This window comes from Ovis aries, chromosome 2, assembly GCF_016772045.2.
Source record: "Ovis aries strain OAR_USU_Benz2616 breed Rambouillet chromosome 2, ARS-UI_Ramb_v3.0, whole genome shotgun sequence".
Classification (NCBI taxonomy): domain Eukaryota; kingdom Metazoa; phylum Chordata; class Mammalia; order Artiodactyla; family Bovidae; genus Ovis; species Ovis aries.
The window spans coordinates 13,578,078-13,606,062 of record NC_056055.1 but is presented as its reverse complement, the minus strand read 5'-3'; the positions used below and the strand labels follow the sequence as shown (position 1 = coordinate 13,606,062).

General features: G+C 42.3%; 1 protein-coding gene across 5 annotated transcripts in view; it reads left to right on the top strand.

The window, feature by feature from the left end:
- Positions 1-27,985, top strand: part of PALM2AKAP2 (PALM2 and AKAP2 fusion) — a 515,750-nt gene that overhangs the window by 78,257 nt on the left and 409,508 nt on the right. The window lies entirely within an intron of this gene.

The window sequence follows — 27,985 nt, the reverse complement described above, 5'->3', positions numbered from 1 at the left end:
GGTACTGATTTCACTTTTTTATATGTTGCTGTCTAGTATTCTGAGCACCACATGTTGAAGAGACTATCTTTTCACCATTGTATATTTTTGCCTCTTTTGTTGAATACTGATTGACTGTAGCTGTGTGTGTTTACTTCTGGGCTCCCTGTTACATCCTATTAATCCATGTCTTGTTTTTATACAAGTACCATGCTGTGTTGATTACTGTAGCTTTATAATATTATCTGAAGTCTGGGAGAATTGTGCCTCCAGTTTTATTCTTTTTCCTCAGGATCACTTTGGCAATTCTGGGCCTTTTGTGGTTCCATAAAGTTTTAGGATTATTAGTTCTAGTTATTTGAAAAATGTCATGAGAAATTTGATAAGGGTTGCATTAAATCTATAGATTGCTTTAGGCAATAGAGCCATATTAATGATATTAATTCTTCCAAGAGCGTAGAATATCTTTCCATTTCTATGAATCATCTTCAGTGAATCATCTTCAATTTCCTGTATAAATGTATTATAGTTCTGAGCATGTAAGTCTTTCACCTCCTTGATCATATTTATTCTTCAGTTCAGTTCAGTCGCTCAGTCGTGTCCAACTCTTTGCGACCCCACGAATCGCAGCACGCCAGGCCTCCCTGTCCATCACCAACTCCCGGAGTTCACTCAGACTCATGCCCATCGAGTCAGCGATGCCATCCAGCCATCTCATCCTCTGTCGTCCCCTTCTCCTCCTGCCCCCAATCCCTCCCAGCATCAGAGTCTTTTCCAATGAGTCAACTCTTTGCATGAGGTGGCCAAAGTACTGGAGTTTCAGCTTTAGTATCATTCCTTCCAAAGAAATCCCAGGGTTGATCTCCTTCAGAATGGACTGGTTGGATCTCCTTGCAGTCCAAGGGACTCTCAAGAGTCTTCTCCAACACCACAGTTCAAAACCATCGATTCTTTGGCTCTCAGCTTTCTTTGTAGTCCAACTCTCACATCCATACATGACCACAGGAAAAACCATAGCCTTAACTAGACGGACCTTTGTTGGCAAAGTAATGCTCTGCTTTTCAATATGCTATCTAGGTTGGTCATAACCCACCTTCCAAGGAGTAAGCATCTTTTAATTTCATGGCTGCAGACACCATCTGCAGTGATTTTGGAGCCCCCCAAAATAAAGTCTGACACTGTTTCCACTGTTTCTTCATCTATTTCCCATGAAGTGATGCAACCAGATGCCATGATCTTAGTTTTCTCAATGTTGAACTTTGAGCCAACTTTTTCACTCTCCTCTTTCACTTTCATCAAGAGGCTTTTTAGTTCCTCTTCACTTTCTGCCATAAGGGTGGTGTCATCTGCATATCTGAGGTTATTGATATTTCTCCTGGCAATCTTGATTCCAGCTTGTGCTCCTTCCAGCCCCGTGTTTCTCATGATGTACTCTGCATAGAAGTTAAATAAGCAGGGTGACAATATACAGCCTTGACGTACTCCTTTTCCTATTTGGAACCAGTCTGTGGTTCCATGTTGCTTCCTGACCTGCATATAGGTTTCTCAAGAGGCAGGTCAGGTGGTCTGGTATTGCCATCTCTTTCAGAATTTTCCACATTATCAGTAATATTGATTCTGCCTTTATTTAAAATTTTGATTTTTGTTCATCATGGATTTATCAATATTTGCATTAATTTTGATTTTTAAAATATCACATTTAAATATTATTTGATTACTGAGCTTTTTAAATGCCTCTTTAAAGTTTTTGTCCAATGAAAAGTGTCTTATGTATCTCATCCTAGTCTAAGCCCTGGATGGAAAAAGAAGTTAATACTACCCTTGAGAGTGATTTGCAAAATCAACATGTTAGGCCTGCTTAACCACCAATTAGGAAATCTGTTTCTTGGAATTTTACTTAAAAGTATGACTGAACAAGTACCCAGTGATATATTTATGGGGTGCTCATTGTAGCACATAATATAGAAGAAGAAAATTGAAAAATTGAACTGACCATCAGTTGGAGATTGATTAAAGTATGTTACATTTGTGCAGTGGAATATAATCAGTTCAGTTCAGTTGCTCAGTTGTGTCGGACTCTTTGCGACCCCATGAACGGCAGCATGCCAGGCCTCCCTGTCCATCACCTACTCCCAGAGTCCACCCAAACCCATGTCCATTGAGTCAGTGATGCCATCCAACCATCTCATCCTCTGTCATCCACTTCTCCTGCTCTCAATCTTTCCCAGCATCAGGGTCTTTTCAAATGAGTCAGCTCTTCACATCAGGTGGCCAAAGTATTGGAGTTTTAGCTTCAACATCAGTCCTTCCAGTGAACACCCAGGACTGATCACCTTTAGGATGGACTGGTTGGATCGCCTTACAGTCCAAGGGACTCTCAAGAGTCTTCTCCAAATCCACAGTTCAAAAGCATCAATTCTTCAGTGCTCAGCTTTCTTTATAGTCCAACTCTCACATCCATACATGACCACTGGAAAACTATAGCCTTGACTAGACAGACCTTTGTGGACAAAGTAATGTCTCTGCTTTTTAATATGCTGTCTAGGTTGGTCATTCCAACCAGTCCATTCTAAAGGAGATCAGTCCTGGGTGTTCTTTGGAAGGAATGATGCTAAAGCTGAAACTCCAGTACTTGGGCCACCTCATGTGAAGAGTTGACTCACTGGGAAAGACTCTGATGCTGGGAGGGATTGGGGCAGGAGGAGAAGGGGACGACAGAGGATGAAATGGATGGATGGCATCACTGACTCTATGGATGTGAGTCTGAGTGAACTCCGGGAGTTGGTGATGGACAGGGAGGCTTGGCGTACTGCGATTCATGGGGTCGCAAAGAGTCAGACATGACTGAGCGACTGAACTGAACTGAACTGAACTGAAGGCTGGTCATAACTTTCCTTCCAAGGAGTAAGTGTCTTTTAATTTCACGGCTGCAGTCACCATCTACAGTGATTTTGGAGCCCAGAAAAATAAAATCAGCCACTGTTTCCCTATCTATTTGCCATGAAGTGATGGGACCAGATGCCATGATCTTTGTTTTCTCAATACTGAGTTTTAAGTCATCTTTTTCACTCTCCTCTTTCACTTTTATCAAGAGGCTCTTTAGTTCTTCTTCACTGTCTGCCATAAGGGTGGTATCATTTGCCTATCTGAGGTTACTGATACTTCTCCCGGCAATCTTGATTCCAGCTTCTGCTTCTTCCAGCCCAGCATTTCTCATGATGTACTCTGCATATAAGTTAAATAAGCAGGGTGACGTACTCCTTTTCCTGTTTGGAACCAGTCTGTTGTTCCACGTCCAGTTCTAAGTGTTGCTTCCTGACCTGCATACAGGTTTCTGAAGAGGCAGATCAGGTGGTCTGGTATTCCCATCTCTTTCAGAATTGTCCACAGTTTATTGTGATCCACATAGTCAAAGGCTTCGGCATAGTCAATAAAGCAGAAATAGATGTTTTTCTGGAACTCTCTTGCTTTTTTGATGATCCAGCGGATGTTGGCAATTTGATCTCTGATTCCTCTGCCTTTTCTAAAACCAGCTTGAACATCTGGAAAATTTGAACATCACAGTTTATGTATTGCTGAAGCCTGGCTTGGAGAATTTTAAGCATCATTTTACTAGTGTGTGAGATGAGTGCAATTGTGCAGTAGTTTGAGCATTCTTTGGCATTGCCTTTTTTTGGGATTGGAATGAAAATTGACCTTTTCCAGTCCTGTGGCCACTGCCACAGGGCTCTTCCAAATTTTCTGGCATATTGAGTGCAGCACTTTCACAGCATCATCTTTCAGGATTTGAAATACCTCAGCTGGAATTCCATCACCTCCACTAGCTTTGTTCATAGTGATGCTTCCTAAGGCCCACTTGACTTCACATTCCAGGATGTCTGGTTCTAGGTGAGTGATCACACCATCATAATTATCTGGGTCGTGAAGATCTTTTTGTCCAGTTCTTCTGTATATTTTTGCCACCTCTTCTTAATATCTTCTTCTTCTCTTAGGTCCAGACCATTTCTGTCCATTTTTGAGCCCATCTTTGTATGAAATGTTCCTTGGTATCTCTAATTTTCTTGAAGAGACCTCTAGTCTTTCCCACTCTGTTGTTTTCCTCTATTTTTTGCGTTGATCACTGAGGAAGGCTTTCTTATCTCTCCTTGCTATTCTTTGGAACTCTGCATTCAAATGGGTATATCTTTCCTTTTCTCCTTTGCTTTTCACTTCTCTTCTTCTCACAGATATTTGTAAGGTCTCCGCAGACACCCATTTTGCTTTTTTGAATTTCTTTTTCTTGGTGATGGTCTTGATTCCTGTCTCCTGTACCATGTCATGAGCCTCTGTCCATAGTTCATCAGGCACTCTGTCTATCAGATCTAGCTTAAATCTATTTCTCACTTCCACTGTATAGTCATAAGGGATTTAATTTAGGTCATACCTGAATGGTCTAGTGGTTTTCTCCATTTTCTTCAAGTTCAGTCTGAATTTGGCAATAAGGAATTCATGATCTGAGCCACAGTCAGCTCCTGGTGTTATTTTTGCTGACTGTATAGAGCTTCTCCATCTTTGGCTGCAAAGAATATAATCAGTCTGTTTTCAGTGTTGACCATCTGGTGATATCCATGTGTAGAGTCTTGTCTTGTGTTTTCAGAAGAGGGTGTCTGCTATGACCAGTGCAGTCTCTTGGCAGAACTCTATTAGCCTTTGCGCTGCTTCATTCCGTATTCCAAAGCCAAATTTGCCTGTTACTCCAGGTGTTTCTTGACTTCCTACTTTTGCATTCCAGTCCCCTATAATGAAAAGGACATCTTTTTTGGGTGTTAGTGCTAGAAGGTCTTGTAGGTCTTCATAGAACCGTTCAACTTCAGCTTCTTCAGCATTAATGGTCGGAGCATAGGCTTGGATCACCATGATATTGATGGTTTGCCTTGGAAATGAACAGAGATCCTTCTGTCGTTTTTGAGACTGCATCCAAGTACTGCATTTCAGACTCTTCTGTTGACCATGATGGCTACTCCATTTCTTCTAAGGGATTCCTGCCCACAGTAGTAGATACAATGGTCATCTGAGTTAAATTCACCCATTCCAGTCCATCTTAGTTCGCTGATTCGTAGAATGTCGATGTTTACTCTTATCATCTCCTGTTTGACTACTTCCAATTTGCCTTGGTTCATGGACCTAACATTCCAGGTTCCTAAGCAATATTACTCTTTATAGCATTGAACCTTGCTTCTATCACCAGTCACATTGACAACTGGGTGTTGTTTTTGCTTTGGCTCCATCCCTTCATTCTTTCTGGAGTTATTTTTCCACTGATCTCCAGTAGCGAATTGGGCACCTACCAATCTGGGGAGTTCATCTTTCAGTGTCCTATCTTTTGCCTTTTCATACTGTTCATGGGGCTCTCAATGGAAGAATACTCAAATGGTTCTCCATTCCCTTCTCCAGTGGACCACATTTTGTCAGACCTCTCCACCATGACCCGTCCATCCTGGGTGGCCCCACACAGCATGGCTTAGTTTCATTGAGTTAGACAAGGCTGTGGTCCATGTGGTCAGATTGGCCTATTGTCTGTGATTGTGGTTTCGGTCTGTCTGCCCTCTGATGCCCTCTCTCAGTGCCTACCATCTTACTTGGGATACTGTACAGGGACTAAAAAAGGATGACATAGAGGTATGTATATTTAAAGGTATATATTGTATTAAAGAGTACATTTAAAAGCATGAATGTCTAGAACTATGTGTGTACAATAATCTCAATTAGGCAATACCTACACACAACTCCAAAAAAGTCTCAAAGGGTAAAGTAAAATTTTTCTGAAGTGACTTGAAAAACTAGCCAAAGGAAATATTACATTTCACAAAATCTCACTCATTATGGCAGTTACTCTAAAACTCTTGACTGCCTCTCTTAAAACTCTCTGTTTTGCCAAATCACCCCTCCCTCCTAGTTCTCTCACATATTCTGTTTTCCAAGTGACAGTGGACAGTGCCTCATATGCCAACCCACCCCTCCCCCCACCCCACCAACCCCCACACCTTTAATTCTGTAGCTCCACTTATCTCCCAGGATGCCTAGAACCTCTAACACATTAGCCATCTTGCCTAGGAGGCAGGTCTACTTCCCTTTGGTTAAGGGAACTCCTAAGCTCATGAGTCTCTCCCCCTCTACAAAGGCCAGATTCTTGCTGTTCTAGCCTCCCTTGCAGCTAGAGCACAGGCATGTGACCTTGGCTCAATCAACTGCCCCAGCCCCAGACTGGGAATCTGAAAGCAGCAACTCAAAGCTTCAGGTGCCATGTGGAGTCCAGTCTAGCAGTGGCAGCAGCAGATCTATCCAGGGTCTGGACGCAGCTCTGGCAGGGATCCTTGTGCTGGGACTCAGTATCCAGCAGCCTGGGGTTAACAGGGCAGGCCGCTTTACCCCCTCCAATCCTGGTTTTCTGGCTTCCCAGAAACTCTGTGATTGACCTAAGGTGCTATCATAAATCCCGTATTCTTCTTAAATTAGCTAAGTTTATTTCCATTGTTTGCAATGAAGAATCCTGCTTCATGTGCATTTACTTCAGGTGCTGCCATGTAAGGAGAAGGCAATGGCACCCCACTCCAGTGCTCTTGCCTGGAAAATCCCATGGTCTGAGAAGCCTGGTAGGCTGCAGTCCCTGGGGTCGCTAAGAGACGGACATGACTGAGCGGCTTCATTTTACTTTTCACTTTCACTTTTCACTTTCGTGCATTGGAGAAGGAAATGGCAACCCACTCCAGGGTTCTTGCCTGGAGAATCCCAGGGACCGGGGAGCTTGGTGGGCTGCCGTCTATGGGGTCTCACAGAGTAGGACACGACTGAAGCGACTTAGCAGCAGCAGCAGCAGCAGCTGCCATGTATAGATTTTATGGAGAGATCTGATGTCAACATTCATTATTTTACTTAGGTCCATCAGAGAAAAACAAGCTGATAGGTCAAGTCAAGTTGTAACATTTGGGGGCAGCTTTAATTCATCTAAATGTTCATAGTCTGATCTAGTAGCTACCAGGCTCATGTGGCTGTTTAAATTTGAATCAATTAAAAGTAAATAAAATTAAAACTTAGTTTCTTGGTATCACTAACTACATGTTAAGTGTTCAGTTGCCAAATATGGCTAGTGGGTATTATATTGGGCAGTGAGATCTAGAACATTTCCATGATCACCAACAAGGTCTATTGCACTGCACAATCTAGAGAAATCTTTAGATCTCACCAGCCCTCCTCACTGAACCATCAGCGAGAATCAGAGCACTCTGGAATAGATTCAGTGCAACACCTGACCATATCACCGATATTTTATGTTAACAGGTAGGTAATCTTGATACCTAGACTCGGGTGTATTATATTCGCACCATTTAAATTGTTCTTTCTTGCTTGCTCTCTGCTTTCTGACCTCTCTTTCCTCCCTCTCCCTTTCTTTGCCTCACGTGTGTTGGTGAATTCATTCAAGTTACTTGGGCATATGCTCTAAGTCTTTGGAAATAGTATTTGGCCTGCCAACTCCACAGGGTTGCTGTGAGCATAATCATATCATGTGAAGGTGGTGGAGGGTTCATGCCGATGGTCTGTAATGAACCCTGAGATGAGATGATTTTATGATGCTAGCCAGTTGACTTTGAGAAATTACCCCATCTTTATAGATTCCAGTTTCCTCACCAGTCAATTGAAGAAGTAGAATGAGAGCACTGCCAAATTCTTGTTCATTATCAACATTCAAAACTTCTATTATTCTGAATGGAATCCCAAAGGCTTTATTTATTATCTCTTCAAGGGAGCTGAGACTAGAGTTCTGATGCTGGTGGGAAATGGTCTGGGAGGTGAGATAAGAATAATCTACAATGAGTCTTTATTCAAGATTTGATGTGCAGTAGCCCATTTTACTGGACTTCCCTGGTGGCTCAGATGGTAAAGCGTCTGTCTACAATGTGGGAGACCCGGGTTCGATCCCTGGGTCAGGAAGATCCCCTGGAGAAGGAAATGGCAATCCACTCCAGTACTGGTGGCACAGCACAGGATGTGAAAAGCAAATTGAGAAGCTACAATCTCTTTATCAAATTACCTGATGGTCATATTTTTCTTGCACTGTAGTTAATGTTTAAATGTTCAGAAGCAACCTGTAAATAAATGAAGTTTTAAATCTACACTTTCTCTTTGATTGGCCCAGCTTCATGCTTGGCAGTTCATTCCTTGCTATGGGAACACAGTCTATCCGAAAGTGATTAAAATGTTATTCCAAATTACTGTGTTCTTTAAAAAAATTCAAACACATATTTCAATGCTGCCTCTTGAGGTTAGCCACGTGGTACATCTCAGTGAAGTAATGTTGAGCAAATGGCTTGCTAGTTAGGAATTCAAACACACACAGTGTCAGCCTATCTCTGTTGAACCTACTGTTCCCACAGCTTCGGTCACCAAATGTTAGGCCAAAGCTTTTTGAGAAGCAAGGGCATTCTTGGTGAGAGAGTATTAAACCTTGCAGATTTAGTAGCTTAATTCATTTCTAGAACTTTCTGGTAGGAAAATGAATGTTCCTCAATTGTGTTACCATAGCAACAGTATTAATTGTCATTGGCATGTGTGAGTGCTCAGTCGTGTCCGACTCTTTTGAGACCCCATGGATTGTAGCCCCACCAGGCTCCTCTGTCCATGGGATTCTCCAGACAAGAGTACAGGAGTGATTTGCCATTTCCTCCTCCAGGGGATCTTCCTGACCCAAGGACTGAACCCACATCTCCGGTAGTGGCAGGAGGATTCTTTACTGCTGAGCCACCTGGGAAGCTGACTTAACTGTTATTAACATTCCTTCAGCATTTTCTATGTGTTTAACACTTTATCGACATTTCCATTTTACAGATGTGGAAACAGAGGCACAAAGAGTCTTAGCAACTTGCCTTGCCTTATAGCTCTGGTTAATCAAGGGCATAAAGTTGAGAGGATTTGAAACTTAGAGTTGGCACAGCCATCTTGCTACCACATGCAGATGGAAAATGATTGCAGCACACAGAAGGAAGAGGTAAAGGAAGCTGAGAAAAATCTTGTCCTGCTGACAGCAATTGAGCTCGAATATTGATTGAGCCCAAGTCAGTTCTAGCCTGTACTTTGAAGTTTTGAGTGTTCAGTCAAAGCTTTTAGGGGTCAGTTTTTCTTTCACTTGCATCCTCAAGAGACCTATTTGATATAGATTTGGTTTTATAATTAAAATATTTGAAAATTTTATTACTACTATTATTTTTTGAAGTACAGTTGAGCTACAGCTCTGTGAGTTCCAGGTACACAACATAGAAACATTTGATACTTCTGTACATTATAAAATGATTATCACCATAAGTCTAGTAGCCACCTATCACTATATAAAGTTATTGCAGTGTTATTGATTGTGTTCCCCATGCTGTACATTTCATCCCAAGACTCATTTATTTTGTAAGCAAAAGTTTGTATCTCTTCATCTCCCTCAGCTATTTCAATCATCCCCAAACGTATTTTCCTCTGGCAGCCACTGATTTATTCTCTTTATCTATGAGAATGTTTTTGTTTTGTTATGCTTGTTCATTTCTTTTCTTAAGTTCCACATATAAGTGAAATCATATGATATTTGTCTTTGTCTGATTTATTTCACTTAGCATCATACCTTGTAGGTCCACCCATGTTGTTGCAATTGGCAAGATTTCATTCTTTAGTGGCTCAGATGGTAAAGAATCTGCCTGTAATGCAGGAGACGCAGGCTTGTTCCCTGGGTTGGAAAGGATCCCCTGGAGAAGGAAATGGCAACACACTCCAGTATTCTTGCCTGGAAAATCTCATGGACAGAGGAGCCTTGTGGGCTACAGTCCATGGGGTCCCAAAGAGTCGGACACAACTGAGTGAGTAACACTATGGAGCCCAGGTGGCTTGAAGTAGGTACCATCCTATTGGTGGTTGGGGCAGGGTCTGCCTGCAGCTGGCTGCACGGCCAGTAGAGGGAGGGGGTGGTCCCAGATCTGGTGTCCATCAGCTGGTGGGTGGGTAAACCCCCAACACTAAAAGGCTAGAGGAAACACTTCAACATGGCACTTACCCACGCTAGTGACCCCGTGGTAGAATGAGCCCCGGAATATGGCTGCTGCCTCCATCTGTCTCCCCCGGAGGAGTCCTAGTTGTCCTTCCAGAAGGCTCTCCAACATCTGCCTGTGGGTCTAACCCACACTTCTTTAAATTTACTGCCTCTGCATTGGGTCTCACAGTATGTCAGTTTTGCATGAGTCCTTTAAGAGTGGACTCTCCAATTCCTACTGCTTTCTGGGTGTGCTGTAAATAAACCCTGTGGTGGAGGTGGTTTAGCTGTTAAATCATGTCTGACTCTTGTGATCCCCATAGTCTAGTAGTCTGCCAGGCTCCTATGTTCATGGGATTTCCCAATCAAGAATACTGGAGTGGGTTACCATTTCCTCCTCCAGGGGATCTTCCTGACCCAAGGATCGAACCTGTGTCTCCCACATTGGCAGGTAGATTTTTTCACCACCAAGCCACTGGGGAAGCCCTGTGAATAAGCCCTTCTGGTTTTCAAAACCAGATGTTCTTGGCACTCATGATACAGGACCCCAGGCTGGGGAGTCCATATTTGGGGCTTGGACCCTTCATTCTTTGGGGAAAACCCCTGCAATTGTAATATCCTCCTACTTATAGGTTGCCTACCCAGGGATGAGGGACTTCCTAGGTGGCTCAAGTGGTAAAGAACCTGCCTGCCAATGCAGGCGATGCAGGAGACACAGGTCCGATCCCTGAGTTGAGAAGATCCCCTGGAGGAGGAAATGGCAACCCACTCCAGTATCCTTGCCTGGAGAATCCCATGGACAAAGGAGGGCTATCCTGACAAAGAGCTGAACACAACTGAAGTGACTTAGCGCACACGTACGCAGCCAGGGATGAGGGTCTTGACTATACTGCATTTCCACCCCTCCTACCTGTCTCGTTGCAGTTCTTTCTTTATATTTTCAATTGTGGAAAATATTTTCTGCTAGTCTCTAGATTATTCTTGTGGATAGTTGTTTTGTAAATATTTATAATTTTGCTGTGCCTGTGGGAGAAGCGAAAGGGAAAGTGTTAGTTGCTCACTCATGTCCAACTCTTTGTGACCTCATGGATTGCAGTCTGCCAGACTCCTCCGTCCATAGGATTCAGCAGGTAAGAATGCTGGAGTGGGTTGCCATTTCCTTCTCCAGGGGATCTCCCCGACCTGGGGATCAAACCTGGGTCTCCTGCCTTGCAGGTGGATTCTTTACCATCTGAGTCAACAGGAAAGCCCACCTGTGGGAGGAGATGAACTTGAAGTCTTTCTTTTCTGTCATCTTTGCCACGCCTACACTTGTTTTAATGAATGTTACCAACACAAAGATACATAACCTTGTGCAAAATTTTTAATACAGGAATATGTAGGAAAATACTTTTTTCCCCTGGGTAAGGCCAGTGAAAACCACCTTACCCCCCAAGAGCTGGCTGGATGTCAGACTCACCCCGCTTCCCCCTCCCCCCGTTCTGCAACCAAAGCCTTGAACTGTGCTGGAGAAATAATTTAATGTGGCATTTCGCTGAAACATCCCGTAGATATTTTAGGTATTTGCACAAGGAATTTTTTGACCTTTACATAATATATGTGCTGAGAAAGGTCTCGGGATATTTTAACAACATGTTGACCTGAGATATCCCTGAAGGGGTTTGTTTTGGTCTCTGTTGGCAGCTACTCTTTTTCAAATCCTATTGGGATTTTTTTAGTCTCTATGAGGACACAAGGTTTTTCTACTGCACCATATTTCATGCTATTTTATTGTCCCTTCATCAAAGGTGACAGGCAGCCAGGTAATAAACCTTCCAAAGAGTGGCTGCCTTAATACTCTAGGTGTGTTCCTACTGACCCATGGCAGCCACCTGGACCTCCACCAAACCCCTCCAACTTATGTGTCCTAAATGGGGTTCTGGCTACTTAGAATGGGAACACACTTACCCAACATTTCAACCTGCTGCTTAATTCTTTGAAAACATCAGAACTGGTCATTACAAACACAAACAGACCAGTACAGCCAAAGATATTTTGAAGACTGGATCTCTTCCACAGGCAGTTTTTGACTGGGGGGATAATTATGATCAAACCTGCCATGTCAGCCCTTTAGCAGAGGAGACTGAATGTAATTCTGCTGTCAGTGTACTATGACAGACCTCAGCTTAAGCTGGGGATTAATTAGAATCACCTGCATTGAGGCTATTCTGCCAAAAACACAAGAAAGCAAATTTTCCCAGAATGCAAGGTAGTCCCTCGGCTAGAGTCTGGCACTCTTGGAGGACGTGTTATCCTTTCTGTGCAATTAGGCTACCAGGAAATGTACTTCTGCCTCCAGAGGACCATGTGTTTCCTAAAAGAGAGGAACTTATATTGTGAAAGTTTGTGAGTGAGAATGCTATGATTTGGTCTTAAATTATATTAAGGTTTATTTTCTTCCAAATTAATAAAGAGCAAGGACTCTGTCTTGCTCACTGCTGAGCTCCTAGGGTTTAGCACAGTGATTGCATACAGCAGGCATTCAATAATTATCTCTTGGATGAATAAATGCACTATAGTGGGAAGCAAACGCCTTGAGGAAACAGACACCAGACAGTCTCCAGAGGAGAGTTCTGGAAATGGGTATCAAAGACTGAGTAGGAGGTCTCGGTCAAAGAAGGGAGGAGAGAATGGAGGAAAAGGGATTATAGTCAAAGAGGACAGCAGCATGAGCAAAGCAATGGAGACATGAATTTCAGCCGTCTAATAATTTGTAGCAGGAACCCGTGAATAAAATCTTGCATAAGGTAATAAATGACAAACCTTCACAATCAAAGTGCAAATAAAACCCCAAGTCATAAATGTCCTGCTGTGGACATTGGCCAGAAGTTGGACTTTAGCCACAACGTAAGCATTATATTAGGCCAATTATCTTTGTGAGGTGATGAACCATTTCTAGAAGTTGGCAGGTTCTTCCCTGCCAGTTTTTAATAAGGCTGTTGCATAATGTTGACTTATTCTAGAATGTTGCCTGGGACTGCACTACCAGGAGTAAATTCTTCTACAGTAGATCTTTGGCTAACTGCCATGTTTTTGCCAATAGGATACTTCTGAGACTTTGAATTTGGCTTAAGAAATCTAAGACAATTTTAGAAATCACCGTTTCTTAAGAAACAGCTATTGCCTTTTCAGAGAGTTGGTATATGCATACAAAGAGTCCTTAAGGAATAATAATCACCCTTTACCCCGGGATGCTTCACAAAACAGAATAGGGAACAATGCATTACATGTATGGCTGAGTCCCTTTGCTGTCCACCTGAAACTATGAACGTATTGTTAATTGGCTATATGCCAGTACAAAATAAAAAAGTTAAAAAAGAGAGAATGGAGACATGGTCATTTCCAAAGGTCAGTCTGCTGGGTTCATTATATCATACACCCTACTTATGCAAAGACAGCGGTGTCCGCAGTCTTTCTAACCAACTGCGTATCTTGAGTAGTACTCATTTACCAGTGGGAAAAAAAGTGTAGCTTTCCTTGTGCTAATTAACAAACCATCTGGCATAGATTTAGCTAGCTATTTGTGAAGTGCTTGCCTATGACTTCCAGCAGTGTAAGTAAGTAAGTGTTAGTCGCTCAGTCGTGCCCAACTCTTTGCGACCCCATGGACTGTAGCCCACCAGGCTCCTCTGTCCATGAGATTTTCCAGGCAAGGATACTGGAGTGGGTTGCCATTTCCTTCCCCAGGGGATCTTCCCAACCCAGGGACTGAACCCGGGTCTCCTGCACTGCAGGCAGATTCTTTACCAACTGAGCTATAAGGGAAGCCCAACTTCCAGTAAGGTCCTATCAAAAGCTAAACAATCATCCTGGAATATGAATTTCTTATTATACACTGCAGATGTTATTAACCACACCAAGAGTGTGTATTGAAGTTAACTCATATATGCATATATCTTCTGAAACACACTGAACTATTCTTAAATAATTACAGAGAAAATTGTCTTAATTCCTGAGTTTTTCCTAATGGTCCTGTATCTGTCCTCCTGCCAATGAATCAAGGAATCACGAAGGCTGTGAATGAACTGACTTATATTGGCCATGTTTCCTTTCTTTTCTGTGTCAAATGATGGGAGTAGTACTCAAATATCTTGAAATAGGTTAGTTTTTAGCAAATCTAACCTTAACCTCTTTGTCCCATCTTCTATCCTTTCTGAAAATAATGAAAAAACTTACTTGTGTCCCCAATACAATCACCTTTTTGTATTCAGTAGAAAGAACGGTGAACTGAATTGTACACAAAACTGAAGTTGTAAATTAGGGGATTTTCATCTTTGCGTTGTCTGACTGCCTGATTATCCTTTATCTTGATGGACCTTAAGTGTGAGTTATGTTTTATGATCTAGGGTTTGATCTTATTGTACTCCTATATTCTGAGGACAGTAACGTTGGAGTTGGCAGCTTTCTGGTTGGAAGTTGGCACTATCCTGATGCAGGATAATACTCACATATGTGACATGTGTGTCAGCAGGGAGGAGGAAGGGAAGATCGGGTGCCAAGTGAGAGCACCTTGGCTTTAATGCTTGTTCCAGCTACAGGGCTGAATGGGGATGGTAGATAGTGCCATAAATTACATTCTGGGTGGGTATATAGCCAGGCCAGTGATTTGGGAAGCCCCGCATCTTAGTGCCTTTAGCAGGAGCCACTTTGGCACAGAGGACAACGAAACAGGAAAATCCCTATGAGACCAGTCTTCCTCAAAACAAGTTCAAGATACCTGCTTCGTTGTAGGCTTGGAAAGTATGCAAGGACCGATGTACAAGACCAACGCTGGTGAAAGACATTACACATAAGAATAATGACCCTTCCATGTGTTCCCTGCTTTTGTGTTTTCCCCAAAGATCTCAGGTAGATTGCTTCAGAAGACTGGGAGGGTACGGTGTGATGAAAACAGTACCAGCATTGGAGGCAAAAAGGAAGGAAGTTCAGCTGTATGACTGTGAGCAGCTCAGCCCCACCATATCCTCATCATGTCTTCATATAGTCAATACATGTAATAACATCTCCCTGACAAGTTTCTATGATGATTAATGAAATACCCCTTGGGGAGAATTTTTATTTTATTTATAATTTATTGCTGTCATCTAAGGTAGGTAGATGATAGTTCAGTTCAGTTCAGTTCAGTCGCTCAGTCGTGTCCGACTCTTTGCGACCCCATGAATCGCAGCACGCCAGGCCTCCCTGTCCATCACCATCTCCCAGAGTTCACTCAGACTCACGTCCATCGAGTCAGTGATGCCATCCAGCCCTCTCATCCTCAGTCGTCCCCTTCTCCTCCTGCCCCCAATCCCTCCCAGCATCAGAGTCTTTTCCAATGAATCAACTCTTCTCATGAGGTGTCCAAAGTACTGGAGCTTCAGCTTTAGCATCATTCCTTCCAAAGAAATCCCAGGGTTGATCTCCTTCAGAATGGACTGGTTGGATCTCCTTGCAGTCCAAAGGACCTTCAAGAGTCTTCTCCAACACCACAGTTCAAACGCATCAATTCTTCGGCGCTCAGCCTTCTTCACAGTCCAACTCTCACATCCATACATGACTACAGGAAAAACCATAGCCTTGACTAGGCCGACCTTAGTTGGCAAAGTAATGTCTCTGCTTTTGAATATACTATCTAGGTTGGTCATAACTTTTCTTCCAAGGAGTAAGCGTCTTTTAATTTCATGGCTGCAATCACCATCTGCAGTGATATTGGAGCCCAAAATAATAAAGTCTGACACTGTTTCCACTGTTTCTCCATCTATTTCCCATGAAGTGATGGGACCGGATGCCATGATCTTCGTTTTCTGAATGTTGAACTTTAAGCCAACTTTTTCACTCTCCTCCTTCACTTTCATCAAGAGGCTTTTTAGCTTCTCTTCACTTTCTGCCATAAAGGTGATAGTAGTTGGAGGATTTTTTGTTTGCTTATCAGATGGATGGTTGATGAGTATATAAGCTTGGAAGTGATCAAACAGAGCTAAATTGCTTGAATGCATTTATTCAATAAATGGGCATTTGGGATATGGACAAACAAGGCAGACAAAGACCCTGATAATCTGAAATTTACCTTCTAGTGAAGGGAGGCAGATAATAAGGAAATAGCCCAGATGATGAATAATATGTGCCTCATGATGAGTGCAAGGGAGGAAAAATAAAGCCAGGGCAGGAATTTGAGAATGCCTGGAGTAGAAAGGATACTCAGAGACGGCTTCTCTCTGAGCCAATGGAGAAAGACATACACAACCCAGGGTGGAAGGGAGTTCTAGGTAGAAGTCTCTGAAGTACAAGGACCCTGCAGCTGGAACGAGCCTGCAGGGTTTGATGGAATTCCCCAAGGAGATCAACTGACCGGGCTGAGTCGAGTGAGGGATGCATGGTAGGTGATAGGGTTGAGAGGTGGGCAGGGAAGATTATGTAGAGAGGCTTGGGCAAGGAGTTTGAATTTTATCCTAAGTGGGTTGGGAAGCCACTGAAGGGTTTTTAAGAGAATATGCTGGTTGATGCTGTGTTTAAGAAAGGCGAGAGGCATTTAGAAGCTTGGAAGAGAGGATGAGGGAGCTTAAAGGCAAGAGACAGGATGCTTCTTGGGAAAGAGTTGTGGAGAAACACGCCTTCTACTCTGTCTTCCCATTGGCTTCACTAAAGGGGGAGCCTGGATAGGAGAGAAACAGACAAGCAATATTTGTTTGGCTGTTTAGAGTGTGGTGTGTGATGGAAGCACACACCTCTCCCTTGCTAGAGAAGCTTCAGAAAGTTCTGCACTGGTCAACAATACTTTAGGGGAGTGCATCCCAAATGGTGAATGTGAAGAAGTACTCTGTTTGATTTAATGGCTAAGCAGGGTGAGAATAGAAGCTGTGATACATGGATAAATACCCTAGTGGGGCCCAGAACATCAACCCATTAAGTGTGCCTTTTTTCCTACCCCTCATATCTCATCCTGGCTTTGCTTTCAACTAGTATCTAAGGCCAATTCCTCATTTGTTGAATGACACTGAACCAGGCTGAATCCCTTCCAAGGTTGACTGTTTATAAGCCAGTGGCTTTTCATCTCCCAGAGAAGGCAACCTACCCTATGTAAATTTGCCCTCAGTTTTTTTTTTTTTTTTTTTTTTGCCCTCAGTTTTAATCATGGCATTTGGCATAATCATTTGAGGATCAATCTGGAAATCATCAAGGAATTTTTTTCTTTCTGCTGCTACCACATATAGCAGTTGTGCAGCCCAGTGCAGGAAAGATTTTTGCTTTTGATGTTGCAGGAAATGGAAAGTTGTTGCCGTCAGCCGCTTAGAATTATAATTGCTTTTGCGCCACAAAAGAAGGTTTGTAAGAGACTAGAAGATGGTCTGGGTAGCTGAAATTCAGTGGTTAATACATCATTGCATAGAAGAGATGCAGCCATGTTTGAGTAGTTTGATTAAAGAACAACTCAAACAGATTCTAGATGATTTAACCTTGACTTATTGTAAGCACAAGGGAGAGACCATAATTACAACTGACTTCTCTTTTTCTTGGCAGAGTCTAGAGTTCACTTCGTTTTCATTTCACTTATTGTATTTCCTCTACTCAGTGATCTCTTTTTTATTTTTATATTTTAATTGACTTTTAAAAATTGAAGTATAGTTGATTTACAATGTTGTGTTAATTTCTGCTGTACAGCAAAGTGACTAAGTTATACATTTTTTATATTCTTTTCCATTGCGGTTTATCCCGGGATGTTGAGTATAGTTCCATGTGTTATACAGTAGGGCCTTTTTGGTTGTCCCTTCAATATGTAATAGTTTGCATCCACTAACCCCAAATTCCCAGTCCTTCCATACCCACCTCAGTTCCTCCTTGGCAACCACAAGTCTGTCCTTTGTGTCTATGAGGCTTTCTGTTTTGTAGAGAAGTTCCTTTGTGCCATATATTAGATTCGACGTATGGTATTTGTCTCTTTCTGAGTTACTTCACTTAAATCTCTAGTTGCATCCACGTTGCTGCAAGTGGCATTATTTTGTCCTTTGTTATGGCTGAGTAGCATTCCATTGCATATACTTACCACTTCCTCTTTATCCATTCATCTGTTGATAGGCTCAATTGCTTCCTTTATAGATAGTGTTAAATAGATAGGTGGTGTCATCTGCATATCTGAGGCTATTGATATACTGAAAGACTATTTCCCTCATTTCAGTGTTAAGTGTTTTAAGAAACTTACAGTCATTTTTCCTTTTAGCCTTGAATCAATCTAGATGACCACAAATAATGCATCATGACTAGCATCTTGTAGCTGGTACCAAGAGAATAAATTATAAATTGAATGCTTAACCTTATTTAATAAAGCTAATATATAGCTGTTAGGCATATATGTCTGGTTAAATTTCAGTTAATTACAATGAAATAATATTAAGAATCAGTTCTTCAATCACACTAGACACATTTCAAGTGCTCAGTAGCCACACGTGACTAGTGTCTGCGATATTGAGAGCATCAGTTCAGCAGCTCAGTCGTGTCCGACTGTTTGCGAATCCATGAATCGCAGCATGCCAGGCCTCCCTGTCCATCACCAACTCCCAGAGTTCACTCAGACTCACATCCATCGAGTCGGTGATGCCATCCAACCATCTCATCCTCTGTCGTCCTCTTCTCCTCCTGCCCCCAATCTCTCCCAGCATCAGAGTCTTTTCCAATGAGTCAACTCATTGCATGAGGTGGCCAAAGTACTGGAGTTTCAGCTTTAGCATCATTCCTTCCAAAGAACATCTAGGGCTGATCTCCTTCAGAATGGACTGGTTGGATCTCCTTGCAGTCCAAGGGACTCTCAAGAGTCTTCTCCAACACCACAGTTCAAAAGCATCAATTCTTCGGCGCTCAGCTTTCTTCACAGTCCAACTCTCACATCCATACATGACTACTGGAAAAACCATAGCCTTGACTAGATGGACCTTAGTCGGCAAAGTAATGTCTCTGCTTTTGAATATGCTATCTAAGTTGGTCATAACTTTTCTTCCAAGGAGTAAGCGTCTTTTAATTTCATGGCTGCAGTCACCATCTGCAGTGATTTTGGAGCCCCCCAAAATAAAGTCTGACACTGTTTCCCCATCTATTTCCCATGAAGTGATGGGACCAGATGCCATGATCTTCGTTTTCTGAATGTTGAGCTTTAAGCCAACTTTTTCACTCTCCTCTTTCACTTTCATCAAGAGGCTTTTCAGTTCCTCTTCACTTTCTGCCATAAGGGTGGTGTCATCTGCATATCGAGGCTATCGATATACTGAAAGCATAGATGTAGACTATTTCCCTCATTTCAGGTGATTATTAAACAGCCTGCTTTAGGAGTTTTAAATCTTGAAATCAAAAGAAGAGCTCCTTAGAATGTATAAAGAGGCAAGAAGTTCTTGTCAAATGGTTTCCGTAACATTTTAACTTCACACCCTTTAGCCACTGACATCTTCAGCAATGGATCTGTATGTTGGAAACAACTAATTACCCCAGAAGAAGAAAAGTGAAGCTAACTTTTCTACAGTTTCCAAAATGTTTGTATTCCCAAGATCTTAGGATATTTTTTAAAGTGGTCAAAAGCAAGGCAGCAGATGGAAAGAGGGCCCATCTACTGAGTAATCACAAGGCCCTACAGCAATAAACTCAGCCATTCCCATCCCTGGAGAAATAAATCGAAGCCTCTTCACTTCCATCTTGACAAACACATTTACATTCCTCAGTCAATGTGGGGAACAAAACACCTTCCCAAGGATGCCGTTCTCTTGGGGGCCAAGCTATTTGTCAAAGAGCATATAGAAATACTAGCAACTCTCTTCTCAAATACTGCCTTGGTCAAGAGACTGATGAGAACTTAACCTTATTGTCTAAGCGTAGTTGGAGGGTTCTCCAGCTCTCTGTGCTACTCTTGCCACTCAGACAAAAGTTGTTGTCAGGGCCTGGCTATTGCCCTGGACACTAAATCCACAGGCCTTTTCCTGAAGCTCCTTTGTGGCTGATGCTGATCGTGTTCTCCAGCAACTCAGCCTCAGGTAGAGCTTGGATCCACCATTCTTTAAGGCCTCCTACTGATGCGGGGAAGAACTCAGTGTGCATACGCACATTTGCCTGCTCTCTGAGAACTGTTGGAAGCTGTGGTTCTAAGACTTCCTGCATCTGGTGAGCCTCAATAAAAGGCAACTTCCTAGAGCAAAATCCCTGCTTGAATTATGTACTACAGGGAGCCAAGGCCTTAGTCCAGTGAGTTCCATTTTTAAAGCTGTGGAATTAAGCATAGAAAGGCCAGATGAATGCCTGTAGTCACGCAGCAAGCTAATCATGGAGTCAAGAAATCACTTTTTAAAAAAACTGAAATTCCAGTTACATGATTAAGAACTTTGTTCTCTTCACTCTGCTGTACTCTCCAAAGATGCTGTGTGAGCCTAGTGGGAAGGGACAGATGGTTAGATGCTAATTATCACTTAATAGATTTTCCTTGGAATGTTGGTGAGTTTTGTTCAAAGCATCAATGGCAAGTTGGACCTTATGCATCTCATCATCATGCTGATGATGGGAAGAAGAGAAGCAGGACAAGGATTCATTTTTTTTCCCAGCCTTTTAGTCCGTGACTTGGGTTTGCCTTCTGTTCATGTGCAACAGGCTTTGGAAGACAGGCCATCTCTCTGGCTCTCAGATGTTAAGGAATGGGGCCAGATGTAAAGAAAAAAGCCAAGTGGGCGTTTCTCCCACGGTGGTTATCTTTAGTCTATGCTGAGGTCATTTCCTAGTGCGAGAAAGTTGTCTGCTCATGGGCTATGGGCCAAATTCACACTGATTTCTGGAGTCTGGAAAATCACTAACCATCCCAACATATGGGATCAGACTTCTTCAAGGCATAAGCAGGGTTAAAATGCCCTGTGTCTTGTCTTGCCCTTAGTTATCTATATGGAAAACAGGTCTCACAGGTCTAGTGCTGAGCAAAAAAAAAAAAAAGAGAGAGAGAGAGAGAGAGAATGGTCACAAACCCACATATACTTGTGAGTGTATGGATAACCACACACTGTGGAATCAATCTCTTATTCTACTGTGACTATGAACATGAGAGCAATTGATCATTTAAATTTAAGTTGAATGAGCTTATATATAACAAGACATATTCAAAAAGTGGTCTAGGTGTCATAAGACTCTTAAGTGACAGTTGCCATGGCCAAACAGTAGTCCAAGCAAGATGGGTGATCCTTCCTTCCGTTTTAGTGGAAGGCAGTGACACATGCTAACCTTTACTGCATAACTGAACAGATTTAATGGCCCCTTTATGAAGGTCACAAAGAGTCGGACACGACTAAGCGACTTCACTTTCACTTGCACTTTATGAAGGCTAGAGAAAGCCTCTTTTCCCTTGACCACGGCTAAAATATTGGTATGAATGTGCAACCCAAGTACAACTGACAGAAAAGAGTTAAATAGCTTTAACGACTTGAATAGTTATGAGCATGAATGGTTTCCCAGTTAAGCCATATCTTTTGCACATTAAGCTTAGTCAGTCTGATCTTTGACATCATTGTGGGAGAACCAGAAAGCATTTGAAAATTGATTAGGATAAGACAACATAGCAAAAGATTCTTTAATCTCTAGGGAGATACCACTTGGGACGGATTTTGTCTGGAAGCATTCCTTCTCATCCTAAATCCTAAGAGAAACAAAAAAACTGTTAGGGGATCACTGTTCTGGATCAAAAGACACCAGAGGGACCCTGGAAATCACATGATCAGAGTAGCTTACTGAGATGTGGTGGAAAAGACTTAAGGACCAGTGGTCAGTCTAATCAACACACAGACCAACATCCCCAGTAGCCTGAATGGTCAGTCAAAGCTGGAAGGAAGTGACCAGTGGATCCATGCGTCCTGTGACAGCAGATTTGGAATGTGTCCTTTAGAACCTGGGGAAGTGCGTATGTGGCCAAGGGTGGCATCTGGCATGATAATGTGGGGAAGTGTCACTTACTCTGCCAAGGGTGTATCTGAAAAGAGGCAGAAGCAAATGAAATGTTAGAGGCAACAGCAGCAGCCACTGTGTACTGAACTGAAGCATGCCAGAGGCCTCACCACAGACAAAAAGAAATAAGCCAGGCACACAAGCATGAAAAGTCAAAGGAAAACAAGACCAAGAATAAAACTGGAACGTTGCTAATTTTAGCTAGATGCATTCACTGCTCTCATAGTAAGAGCAACTGACAATCCAACAAGAAAATAACTAGTTAACACGCACTGTAACTAGTGAATTTTGACCCTACATTGTTTAGCAAATCTATAAACAGTTCACTCATTGGGTTCCAAAGCTTGTGCTTTCAAAGAACCAAATTAAAGAAGTCTGTTCCAAACTATTACTACTTATAAAAAGGACAGTCTCTTTCTAGTTTTAAGGTTTTGTTCTTATTATGGTTTTTCAAAATCATTACAACATTTAGGTATTAGTCTGAGACCAGATAGAGGACCACCAACTTGCCTAACGTGGTCTTGGTGTCTAAGCATGGAAAATCTCAGTTGCGTCTTCCAGGTGGCAAGAGGCACAGGCAATCATTATATAGCTGGCTGCTAAACTGAGAATGTTCCTGACACCAGTATTACCAAAAATTAGAACTCGTTTCCTGAATACCAGCTGTGTGCCGTGTACTGCATTTACCACACTTCTTTTTTTACGTGACCTTGTGTTTCTCTCATAGCATACCTGGAAGGGTAAATTACTATTCCCAATCTAAAGAAGAGGATATTGTATATTAATACATCTGTGTAGAATCTAGAAAAAATGGTCTAGGAAAATAGGATCTTACTCGCAAAGCAGAAATAGAGACACAGACATAGAGAACAAACATAAGGAAACCAAGGGGGAGAGGGGGAGTGAGCTGAATTGGGAGATTAGGATTGCCACTATACATCACTGATGCTATGTGTTAAATAGGTAACTGATGAGAGCATTCTATATAGCCTACTTAATGCACTGTGGTGACCTGGATGGGAAAGAAGTCCAAAAGGGAGAAGATATGTGTATATGTATAGCTGATTTACTCTCCTGTAAAGTAGAAACTAACGCAACATGGTGAAGTTGTGAATATTAAACTACCCTTCGATACAAGTTAATGTAAAATAGATAAGGATACTGTGTGTAAGGTGCCAAGTGGAATCTTCCTCCCCACTTTCTCACAGCTGCCCCTAGAGCCTGCTGCTGAGAATGTCTAGTTTAGAGAAACAACAGCTGCCTCTAAGGGCTTTCTGATGGGTGCATCACTTTTGAAGAACGAAATAAAAGGCATCCTAGGCATGGCCAAAATAAAAATTATTTAATTTTTTAAAAAGGCATATTAGGAAAACATTAATAGAAGAAGAATAGAAGAAAAAAGTTGGGGGGGGGAACGTCTTTTCTCATAGAATAATGATTATTTCTAGAGAAAATTAAGAAATCTTCAAAAAGTTGCTCAAACATGAGTTTAGCAAGGTCAAAGGTCCTTCTAGTCAAGGCTATGGTTTTTCCAGTGGTCATATATGGGTGTGAGAGTTGGACTATAAAGAAAGCTGAGCACCGAAGAATTGATGCTTTTGAATTGTGGTGTTGGAGAAGACTCTTGAGAGTCCCTTGGACTGCAAGGAGATCCAACCAGTCCCTCCTAAAGGAAATCAGTCCTGGGTGTTCATTGGAAGGACTAATGTTGAAGCTGAAACTCCAATACTTTGGCCACCTGATGCGAAGAGCTGACACATTTGAAAAGACCCTGATGCTGGGAAAGATTGAGGGCAGGAGGAGAAGGGGAGGACCGAGGATGAGATGGCTGGATGGCATCACTGACTCGATGGACATGGGTTTGGGTGGACTCTGGGAGTTGGTGATGGACAGGGAAGCCTGGCGTGCTGTGGTTCCTGGGATCGCAAAGAGTCGGACATGACTGAGCGACTGAACTGAACTGAAACATGAAAGACTGTTATACAAACAACCACTATATTTCTGTGTACTGGCATTGAATAGTTGGAAATGAGATTTTAAAATGTTGCTCTTATACAAATAGAATTCCTGGAAAGCGGTAAAATCTGGAGGATTTATCCTTGAGGGAATCTGCAATCCAGTAGACAAGAGGAGTCCACACAGAACAGGTGCTAAGAAAATAAAGGTGTTTTTCATTTTACCTCCGAAGAGTTGAGACTCCTCAAACAAACCTTTACACAGGCCCAAAGTGATGAATTTTCCCGAAACCTCACAGCTCATAAACTCATAAGCTGGGATGTGAAATTCTGGCCTCCGACTCAAAACTATTCTTTTCTTTCCCCCACAACATCCCTGTTCTCTGCATGTGTACTGTGAATGGAGAGAGATCTGATATACACGCTATTCAAATACTTGGAGGTTCAAAGATTCTTCCTGATCTCTCAGCAGTTCCATTTGGTTTTCAGTTGGCTTTCAAAGTCCAATATTATGATGACACTATCTCATATTCACATAATAGTTTTACTAAGCTTTACCGTATATTACCTCACTGGATCCTCACAATGGCTTGTGGCTAAGGAAAGGCTCAAATGATCTTGTTTTGTAGATTGATATGTAGATTGGCTCAAGTGATTTTTTCTTAATTGAAGTGCAATTGACTGTTGCTGTTCACTTGCTCAGTTGTGTCCGACTCTTTGTGTCCCATGGACTGCAGCACGCCAGGCTTCCCTGTCCTTCACCATCTCCCAGAGCTTGCTCAGACGTATGTCCATTGAATCAGTGATGCCATCCAACCGTCTCATCCTCTGTCGTCCCCTTCTCCTCCTGCCTTCAGTCTTTCCCAGCATCAGGGTCTTTTCCAATGAGTCAGTTCTTCACATCAGAAGAGTTGACTTACAACATTATATTAGTTTCAGGTGTACAGTGTAGTAATAGATATTTTTATTGACTATAGGAGAAGGCAATGGCACCCTACTCCAGTACTCTTGCCTGGAAAATCCCATGGACGGAGGAGCCTGGTAGGCTGCAGTCCATGGGGTCACTAAGAGTCAGACACGACTGAGATACTTCACTTTCACTTTTTACTTTCATGCATTGGAGAAGGAAATGGCAACCCACTCCAGTGTTCTTGCCTGGAGAATCTCAGGGACGGGGGAGCCTGGTGGGCTATGGTCTATGGGGTTGCACAGAGTCAGACACGACTGAAGTGACTTAGCAGCATACTCCATACAGTTATCCTAAAATATTGACTGTATTCCCTGTGCTGTATATTATATTCTTGTAACTTATTTATTTTATACCTAATAGTTTTGCCTTGACCAATGTCATGCTGCTTATACATAGCAGGATTAGAAGTGGAACAAAAACTTGCTTCAAAAACATCAGTTCACAAAGAGCACCAGGGTTGGCCAACAGACTGATTTTATTCATTCAAGCAGTCAAGTTGTTGACTTAGACAACATCTGAGCCCTGGAGTGTATTTAAAGAAAGGCAGGCTGTTACATCCATTTACCTGGATCAGCGTTCTGATGAGGATGGAGACAGGAAGGTAGGCCTCATGTTTGAAAGAATGCCATCTGTTGTAGAAAGAAATGTGAGCTCATCTGTAATAAACCTATCGTTTTTTAAATTGTAGATATTATGACTGAAAGCTTCACTCCTAAGAAGTTGAACTCCTCGGTTATAAGTATAGAGATCACGAACTGAAAACATTTCAGAGTTGGAAAGTGATTATAGAGTCCTTCTGGGTGAACCTCCTCTTTCCTAGAGAAGGGAGCAGAAGCTCTAAGATTGTAGCTGATTCCTAATGGTTACACCACCAATTGGTGAAGGAATTGGTCTTAAGAGTCCACAGCCAGACGCCAGTCTACTTCTGTGGTCTTATACCCCACGCTTGGGAATATTTCCCTGTTTTTAGTTTGTACTAAAAATGTTTTTACTGTAGTATAGTTGATTTATACAGAGAAGGCAATGGCAACCCACTCCAGTACTCTTGCCTGGAAAATCCCATGGACGGGGGAGCTTCTGGTGTACAACAGAATGATTCAGCTATACATATGTATTCTTTTTTTTTTTTAATATTGTTTTCCATTATGGTTTATTACAGGGTATTGAATATATTTTCCCTGTACTATACAATAGGACCTTGTTGTTCATCCATCCTATATACAATAGTTTCTAGTTTGTATTTGTTTTAATACTATCTTTCAGGTCTCTGGTTTCTAAATAGTTATGATTTTGGAATACAAATGACAGCAGCTTAGAAACTCCATACCAGACCCACTGCGGGGCCACGAGAGGGTACTGCAGAATGTGGGTCACTCCCAGGGCTGTGTCATCCCCTGGAGCTTCCCACTGTGAGCACAGAGGACATCTCATAGGTCATCTTGCTCTATGACTTCTCATCTTAAAGCACTTGTCAAAGCTGGCCACATAGGTCCTTAAAAATATTGCAGAGTTCTTTGAAGTAGGTTGTTTATTTTTCCTGAAACATCTGCTATTCATCTTATTTGTGTTTTGAAATGCAAGTTTTTTAGCCATCAATTTGAAAGAGAAGTCTAATCAAAATTAAGTATATCAATCCAATGTGATTTTTTCCATCAGATCTACCTAACCTCCTGGAGAAGGAAATGACAACCCACTCCAGTACTCTTGCCTGGAAAATCCCATGGACGGAGGAGCCTGGTAGGCTGCAGTCCATGGAGACGCAAAGAGCTGGACACAACTGAGCGACTTCACTACACTACCACACTACCGTAACCTCCTCTTCATTCATTCATTCATTTGTCAACTACTTAATAGGTGTTTACTGCATGCTAGAAACTATAGTAGCTACTTGGGAAGTAGAAGTGAACAAAACAAAGTCCTTGCTATCGAGAGGCTTTCATTCCAGGGGAAAGAGACAATAAACAAAGATGTAATTCATTTTTTGCTAATTAATTTATATCAGATGTTGATGAGTGCTATGGCAAAGAAGCATGGAAAGGGAGGGTAGGGAGTGTGGTGTGGGTGGTGGTGGTGGTGATTGTGATGTTATTTATGTCGGATCCTTATGTAAGGCTCTTCTGCTAAGGTGGCATTTGTGCAGAGACCTGATGGAAGTAGAGAAACAAGCCAAGTCACTATCTGGGTGAAGCACTTTCCAGACAGAGGTAACAGTAAGATGGTCCCTGAGTTAGGAGATTGCTTGGTATGTTCAGTTCAGTGCAGTCACTCAGTCGTGTCTGACTCTTTGCGACCCCATGGACTGCAGAACGCCAAGCCTCCCTGTCTATCACCAACTCCTGGAGCTGACTCAAACTCATGTCCATCAAGTTGGTGATGCCATCCAACCATCTCATCCTCTGTCGTCCCCTTCTCTTCCTGCCTTTGATCTTTCCCAGCATTGTATGTTCAGGAAATGGCAAGAAGTCCTGCATGGCTGGAGTGGAGGGAGTGAGGTGAAGAGTCAGAGGAGCTGAGATCAGGGAGGTAGGAAGACCAGGTCATGTAGGGCTTAGAATGTTACTCAGCTTTAAAAAAGAACGCATTTGAGTTAGTGGATGAGGTGGTGGATGAATCTAGAGCCTATTATACGGAGCTAAGTAAGTCAGAAAGAGAAAGATGAATATTGTATATTAATGCACGTGTATGGAATCTAGAAAGAAGGTACTGATGATCCTATCTGCAGGGTAGCAGTGGAGATGTAGACACAGAGAACAGACTTGTGAACACAGTAGGGGAGAGAGAGGGTGGGACAAATAGAGAGAGCAGCATGGAAACATATACATTACCGTATGTAAAATAGACAGCCAGTGGGAGTTTTCTGGGTGACACAGGGAACTCAGCCTGGTGCTCTGTGACCACCTAGAGGGGTGGGATGGGGTGGGAGGTGGGAGGGAGGCTCAAGAGGGAGGAGACATGTGTCTGCCTGGCTGCTTCCTGTTGACGTATGGCAGAAATTGGCACAGTATGTAAAGCAATTATCTTCCAGTTTTAAAAAAAGGTTTAAAACTATGGGACTTTCCCCTTTTTAAAGTG